Below are 8,071 nucleotides of genomic sequence, written 5' to 3' on the forward strand. Positions count from 1 at the left end.
TTATCATCATCATCATCATCATCATCATCTTCATCATCTACATCATCGTCGTCATCATCATTATCATCATCATCTCCTTCTTCTTCCTCATCATCATCTTCATTATCTTCATCATCATCACCATCATCATCTTCATCATCACCATCATACCCGTCATCATCATCATCATCATCATCATACCCGTCATCATCATCATCATCATCATCATCATTCACCGTGCCAACATCAAGATTAGTTTTCACCACAGGTGTTACTAAAATCGTTATCTTGCTCGTTATCATTCTCGCATCGCTGCCGATGTGATTGATTGCTACGTTTCAACTTTCAAACCAGTCTGTAAGACGCAAGCCAGCTTGCCCTCATACCGCTCCGAGGAGAGAAAAAAATAAACAAACAAACAAACCAAAAACATATTCTGGTCAATCGCAAGGTAAGGGAGAGGGACGGGGGAAGGCACACTCCTAACCCAGTTCAAAGGGGGCTTATAAGACGGGTGACGCGCGCACCCGTGGAATGCCGAGTGATCAAAATAGAATAATCGCATTCTTCGCTCGGAGTAATAACAAAACAGTAAATACATTATTTCTGGAGGGTGAAGGGGGAAGGAAGAAGAGAAGGTAAAGAGAGAAATACATATAAGCCATTCATGGGGGTGTATTATCTACATTTTAGATCCGGCCCTTGTTTGTTCGCCACCTCCGACTCGAGGGCATTATGCTACGGGTGACAGACCATTCACCAAGGCGGATTATATCCTTCCTAGATTGGCCTAACAAGATTGCCTCATCTCGAGTTGAATTTATGTCCGCGTACATGCGCCCTTTCCTCCTTCCATGCCCTCTCTCCCCATCTCCTCCCCCCCCCCCCCTCCATCTTCTCTTTCTACCGCGGAAGAAAATCGAAGAATGCCCAATTATCCAATTAGTCGAGGGACTCGTTCAGAGAGTCCGAAATGATGATGTGAACGGAGTTCATCGTTGGCGCTCCTCGATCGGCGAAAATGACGGAAACACCAATGAGATCGTCGATGATATCGATTATAGTGATGATGATGGTGATGATGATGATGATGGTGATGATGATGATGGTGATGATAACGACACAGACAGAAATTATGCTGATAGGATGAAAGAGATGTCAGATATGAAGATGTTGGTGATCGACACCACAGCCGTGATGATGATGGTAAAAAGGAAGACGAAAAGGAGGAGGAGGACTATGACGATTAGTCCTAGAATGAAAGTGAATGTTTGTAAATGGATCTTAATATTCCTGCGTTTCTTAATGGTAATGAAGGAGGAGTAAGGACTGATCCTTTTGAAGACTACGAGGTTGACAATGATGATCGATACCGTAATCATGGCGAGGAAGATGATTAGGTCGCTGAGGAGGAGGAGGAGGACTGTTGCTAGAATGATAATCATCTTTGAGCGGACATTCTTGGGAATATTAGGATTAATGAGCTGATGATGTGGAAAACAATAATGGTGCCTGTTACTAGTATTGCTGTGGTGATTAAGTATTTCGATAATGGCCAAAATGCCACCGTACATCAATCCATTCACGAAATTACGGCGGAAAGCTTACTTTCAGTGATAAGCGTCTACTGCTTTGTCGGTGCCTGTACACGATGGTTTTAGTCGCGCAGTTTTTCTCTTTAGATCGAAAACAAGACTGGAAAAAATCGCAAAACAAATCTTGCATCATATATGAAAGTGTAGAGTCTATAGATGCGTAAGAGGCATGATGTACCCTAATAATCCCACAATATCATATGTTTCGACTTTTTCTGTCCATAGGTTTTGATTAAAGATTATCATGGTTATTCGAACGTTCATCGGGAGCCAAACTACCAGTATGTTAGGTATGGTGAAAACACACACTCGCTGTCAGAATTGGATTTGGGATGAAGGCAACGATTCTTTCGTATTAAAAAAAATCGCGTCTGAACAAAAAGAACAACACATTAATATCCAATGTTTTTATTTCGAGAATCAGTCATGGGTACCGTCGCCCAATTCAAAGTTGCCCTGTATATCATTTCTTTGTTTTTATTCATTTCCTTACTTGTGTTGTTGTTTTTGTTTGCTTGTTTTGCAGCTCAGTAAATCTTTGCTTCGTTAGATTAGAATGAGTTAGAGTGCACCTCGCTCATGTAAAAAATATAATTCATCTATGACGAAAGCATATAAACATGGATTGCTGTTAATCATGCAGAGTGAATATTTGGTTTAAATGTACTACGTAAGCAGCGGGGCAATCCTGTAAATTCATCCATTGAGAACAGGTATCCTAGGTGTCGGATGAAAGGTTAGCTTCATTAGAAAATGTATAACTAAATGGGGAATGGAGTTAAGTGTTCTACCCCGCGGACTTAGGCACGCCAGGAGCTAGCTTCTATGCGGGCTCTATTTTTGCGATGTGTTTAACTTAGCTTGATTTGACATTGGGCCTTCGACGGGTGCGCAGATAGAGATCACGCCGCATCCTCGGCGTCGCATGACGGTCCGGCGTGGTGGAAACATGAGCAGTGGAATTCGGAAGGCGTGACACCGAATGCAAGGAGGTTGACGTTACTTCGTCATTTTGGTCATGCGATGCTTTGGATTGGATTTCTCTCATCCTCTCTCTTTCCTTTCCTTTTTTTCTTCCTTTCTATTCTCTTCTCTTTTTCCACATCTTCTTCATCGTCTTCCTCTTTTTGTTCTTATTTTTACTGGAATGACTACCAAATTTTTCTTTTCTTCTTGTTCCTCATCTTTTCTTCCCCTTCTCCGCCTTTGAACTACATTCTTTGTCTTCTACTTCTCCTACTTTTCCCCTTCTTTTGCTTCTATTCATCCCGTTTTTCTTTCCCTTCTTCCATTGTTTCCCTTCCTTCTTGTTCTTAACTTTCTTCTTAATTCTTTGTCATCATCATCTTTTTCGTCTCCTCCTCTTCCTCCTCCTCCTCCTCCTCCTTCTTCTTTTTCTTCTTCGACATTATCTCTATTTTCATTTCTTCTCCTTCTCTTTCTTCTTTTGCTTTTTCTTCTTCTGATCACTTTCCTTCTTTTTCTCTTCTGCATCAGTCCATTGCACATTAAATTTTATCGGCACGTGAGCTTCGCAGTTTTCCAACCGATCCGCACCCCGTCAGCGCCTCCTTCCCTGACCGGTTAGCGGCCCGAGGATTACATAGCACACGCCGTAGCTGGTGATCCACTTGTCTTTTTCCTCGCTAATGCAAAACCATGCCACTGCCGAACGCAGAATAGCATTAAGTAACTGTGACAAATCTGCCTCTAAATTGCGCCAAGCAGGTTCGCCATGCCATATGACGGATCAATGCGCGAAGGACCAAGTGTATTTATATCACTGTGGATGCCGTGTGTTTATTTAGAGGAAGTCCTTTCTTTCTCTAACCATAATAGATTATCCAGAGTCAAATATTTTCATAATCAGATCAAGGTTGGCGGACCTGGATACAGTAGTAATGAATGTTCGAAAGGGTTATCGTCCGGTCAGTCTTGCAAGGGTGCAGTATTCATGGACATTACTAGTAACTCACTGTTGTAATAGTTTTCGGTCGGGAAAAGAGCGCATTGCCAGCCATACATATCTAGAATCTGTTATGTGCACACACACATCAGATTCTTGCACTTAACGGATAAAGTACACAAAAAGAGTGTAGAAATATATTGATCGATTCTTGGCACCTTCACTATCTTTTCATTCTTTTGGATCCCTATCATTCCATAAACCACTAGTATTTAAATTTCTGAAGTGCATTTCATCGGTTTTGTCAAGTCGATTCTTTTTTTTTATGTGTCACCATCATTTTTTTTTTCAATCAAAAACAGCAATAAATGTCACGTACAGGTGAAGCAAAATAAAACTTGCTATGTCGTCAGCCGGGTTCATAAAAGATATCTTTATTCTCGGGCAAAACAGCGGCATGTTTCATACAACCAGCGAAGGTAAAAAGCTAGTTATAAGTGGCATAGGTCATCAGTTTCTCCTATACGTACGTAATTGTTATCGTGACATCGCAAAGTCGGCGCGGGAATGCTTTTCACCTGAACACCGTAGATGGCACTGTTGCTCATTTTTGTCTGCGTTACAAGCATAAAACAAAAAACAAAAACAACCAAAATTCCCTTTACAACACGTAGACTTTAAAGATTACAGACGTTTTTGTTTTGTGGCCGTGGTGTTTTCTTTGTTGTTGTTGTTGTTGTTGTTGTTTTTTGATGGACAATCAATAAGCACTACAGGGAGTCTGCCAAAAAGAGGGGGTGGGGGGGGGGGGGGGCAGGGGAACACTATCTCATCTGACTTAACTCAATGCTATTAAACATGAAGAGCTTTATTGCAAAACAAGCTAACTCCATTCTTGTTAAGTTGAGATATTTGTGATTAAAGCTGCTAAGAAAACAAAGAAAATAATAAGAAAATATGGGATATTTCTAATCATGACTTCTAGAATATTCCTTGTTATGTTACAAGTGAGGAATCAACTGAAAGGTTTTATTTTGCTCTATCTGACAATGGACATACTTTAAATAGTAGGGCAGATATGTAACAAAAATTGGTCGAGATGCTCACATCCGGCGGAAAGTATGAAATTTTCCATATAGCGGTATTTTGGGGCGCTGATTTCAAAAATTGCCGGATCCAAGAGATCTGACCACGGGGTCGGCCGCCATTTTGAATTCCAATATGGCCGCCATTACAAAACAAATTTAAAGATCCCTATCTTCAGTTCTGAATGACGTGTGGTACCAAAATTTGGTACACAAGAGCGTTTTGACATATTGAATTTGATGACAGATTAATTTGAAATGTCTGACAAATATCGAATAGCCGCCATTTTGAATTCCAGTTTGGCCACCTCGATGAAATGTTCAAAATCATTATCTCGAGTTCTAAGTGGTGAGTGGTGCTGAAATTAGGTGCAAACAAGTATATCAACATACTGAGTTTAAGAATTGACTGATGTGATGTGTTTGACAAACGCAATGCCCGCTATTTTGAATTCCAGTATGGTTGCGAAGACAAACATCACGACTAACATTCACGGGCATGCCAAAAAGTGCAGCAAAAATGAAGCATAATGCACCTTTCGCTGACGTCACAATGTAAATGCAGCAGCGCGCACTCAATCAGTTACAAACGCGCGCTCAATCAGGTAGCCTAATTTACAAACCCAAGATAGAGATTTTCAGCATTCCAACATGGTAACTATGTAGGAAAATTCAAATTAGCTGCCTTGCAGATTGTCAGACATGTCAAATAAGTCTGTTATTGAAGTTACCATATCACCATGCGTTTACGTATCAAATTCCAATGACTTATGTCACTCAGAACTGAAGATAGGGATCTTTGACGGCGGCCATATTGGAATTCAAAATGGCGGCCGACCCCATGGCCAGATCTCTTGGATCCGGCAATTTTTTAAATCAGCGCCCCAAAATAGCACCATGTGCAAAATTTCATACTTTCCGCCGGATGTGAGCATTTTTTTCACATATCTGCCCCACTAAAAATGTTGATCGAAAAATGAAGCTTAGCACATTTTGCAATGTAACTCTTCATACAATGAGGAGGCATGGATTGATGGAGGCATTAGTAGAAGGCAGTTTCACAAAGTCAAAACTTGCTGCCATGTACATATCTTTCCTACAAGTACAATAGAAACCCTTTTCCATGCTCAAGTTTCCTGCAATAAACAGGAAGGAAACAAATTTGAATGTTTACCTTTCACACATAGTTATGTTATCGCATGTTCTTATGCTACAGTGCACTCCGGTTATAATGGAACAGGTACATGCATTAATTTTTATAACAAAATTTCTGTTACTACAAAGTAAAAATTAGTTTTCAAAATTATCATCTATAAAATTTTGTGAACTTTGTTTGGTTCTACAGAAATTTCGATGTAATGAAAGAAAACAGGCCATCCCAAGGACTTTGTTATAACGGGAGTTGCCTGTACAGTATCTCTCAAAATAAAAATGGTATCCTTTGATACTGACATCTGTAGAGGAACATGAACATGGAATTCTGCATTTTTTTATTTTTTCTTCATGTAACACAAGTACAGCACTCTGCTTCGAACATGCAGTAGAATAATGATTGTACTTAGCACTTAAGTCCACTGATACTTGAAGTGTACTGTAGCGCCCTCCCTGGCTTCTTCTGCCACAATTTTGTAACATGAAAATGAATAATTGCACACGCCTGCACATTTTGCCCTAACTTCAATTTGTTTCCTCATGGAGCATATGGTCATAGATATCAGGCGACGGTTTAGGCAACATCCGCTGGTCAAAATTTCCACTATGCAGAGAAGTTACACACACTAACATAAGACACAAGATAACAGAAGATATTGCTGTTTTTGCAAACTTTATATCGTTCTATATATTTCACAGTCAAGTAGAATTTCGAGAAGTCAGAAAAGGGTTGACAGGAATGAATAGTACACACAGCATATTCACATATGTATTTACAAATAGATATTCCTCTGTTTGTACACGTTTGGTCTATCCCTTTAGTCTGCGACCTATCAGAAACATAATAATTGAAAGCATATGCTGACATGGACAAGCACATATACCTTTTGCATTTATAGTGATTACACGTTCAAATATCAGTCATGAATACATCTATACAAATCAAGGTGATAACAAATACTTCATGTATATGTAATAATCTCTCGCTTTCATATACACATGCTCTACTACTGAAAATCACTTTTCTTTTTTCTCTATGAAAAACACGTTTACTCACGGCCGGTAATTATATGCTCAAATTTCACGCCTGCCAGTTTCTGTTACAGAATAATACACAGTACACTCTGGATATTCTCCCCTTGAAGACGGAAGTGCACAGTGAACCTAAAAATCACCATTTTCAAGGTCTACATGTTGTTTCAATTACACATACTACGTCTGACAAACTGAATACAGGGGAACCTTGTTATAACACAGACCTAAAAACCATGACAATGAACTTGTTATATAGGGGGGGGGGGGGGGGCGTTTCATCAACGAGTTCGTCGGAGGTTTCACCGACAAATTTGCTATCAGCCAATCAGACGCAAGGATTTCAGTAGCTTTTAACAGTTGTCAGTGTAAATCACTGACAAAAAGTTTCATGAAACACCCCCAGGTTTCTCACTATATTAGGGTGCCAAAACAAAGAAATACAAAGAGTTGAAATTTGCAAAATTCCCTCGCTGTAAGAGGGTTTTGTTATATGGGACCTCTTCATGACGAGATTCCACTGTACTGTGATGTTGAATGAAATACGGTACACATTTCTCTGAGAGATTGTCATTACTCTCTTTAAATAGACATTGGGAAAAAAAAAAATCCCAAGCACAGGAATACTTCTTTACAATGAGGTCATTGGCAATGGTAATTTGTGCTCACTGCAATAAGACATTGATTTAAGAAGTATTTTCTTGATGTCTTTCCTAGTTTGTATCAGATTCTAGTTCCATCCTTACTGATCTTCTCAGGTACTGACTATATCTGAAGGCATTCGTGGTTCATGAGACAATAGTTGTGCAGTAAGAGTAATAAATATATTTCTCTTCCTTGGAATGAGTCGTTCAGGTAGTGGTCTACCCTAACATCTTCAAAAATGTTTCATCAACAGATGACAACTGGCATTGGAATCAAATACTGACAAATCACTTTATCAATAACATGTTCTCAAGTGGAAACTGTGAAAAGAAAAAAAAAATTCACTCAGTCTTTTCATTTTCTTCACTTGCTCATGCAATAAGTTGACAGAATAAGAAAGAGATATACACAGTAATGTTGCATGATGCTCATGGAATGACTCCTTTACTATTTTTATGTGGCTGACTTGTTTTGAAGACATAATAACCTACTTGTATTCCCAAAACACATGAAGTCCTACTATCCTTTGCAAATAACTGTTACTCCAGCTTTACACATTCACTCCATAAAAGAGCACGTAATGAACAAAATCTGTTATCATATGCCAGAACAATGCACAGTGAGGTTGTCTTTTTTTTTTTGTCAGCACGTTTCATGTTTGAAACATTGAGCATTCT

Source organism: Diadema antillarum, unplaced genomic scaffold (genome assembly GCF_040938485.1).
Source record: "Diadema antillarum isolate AM-2024a unplaced genomic scaffold, OU_Dant_1.0 seq00000960_RagTag, whole genome shotgun sequence".
Classification (NCBI taxonomy): domain Eukaryota; kingdom Metazoa; phylum Echinodermata; class Echinoidea; order Diadematoida; family Diadematidae; genus Diadema; species Diadema antillarum.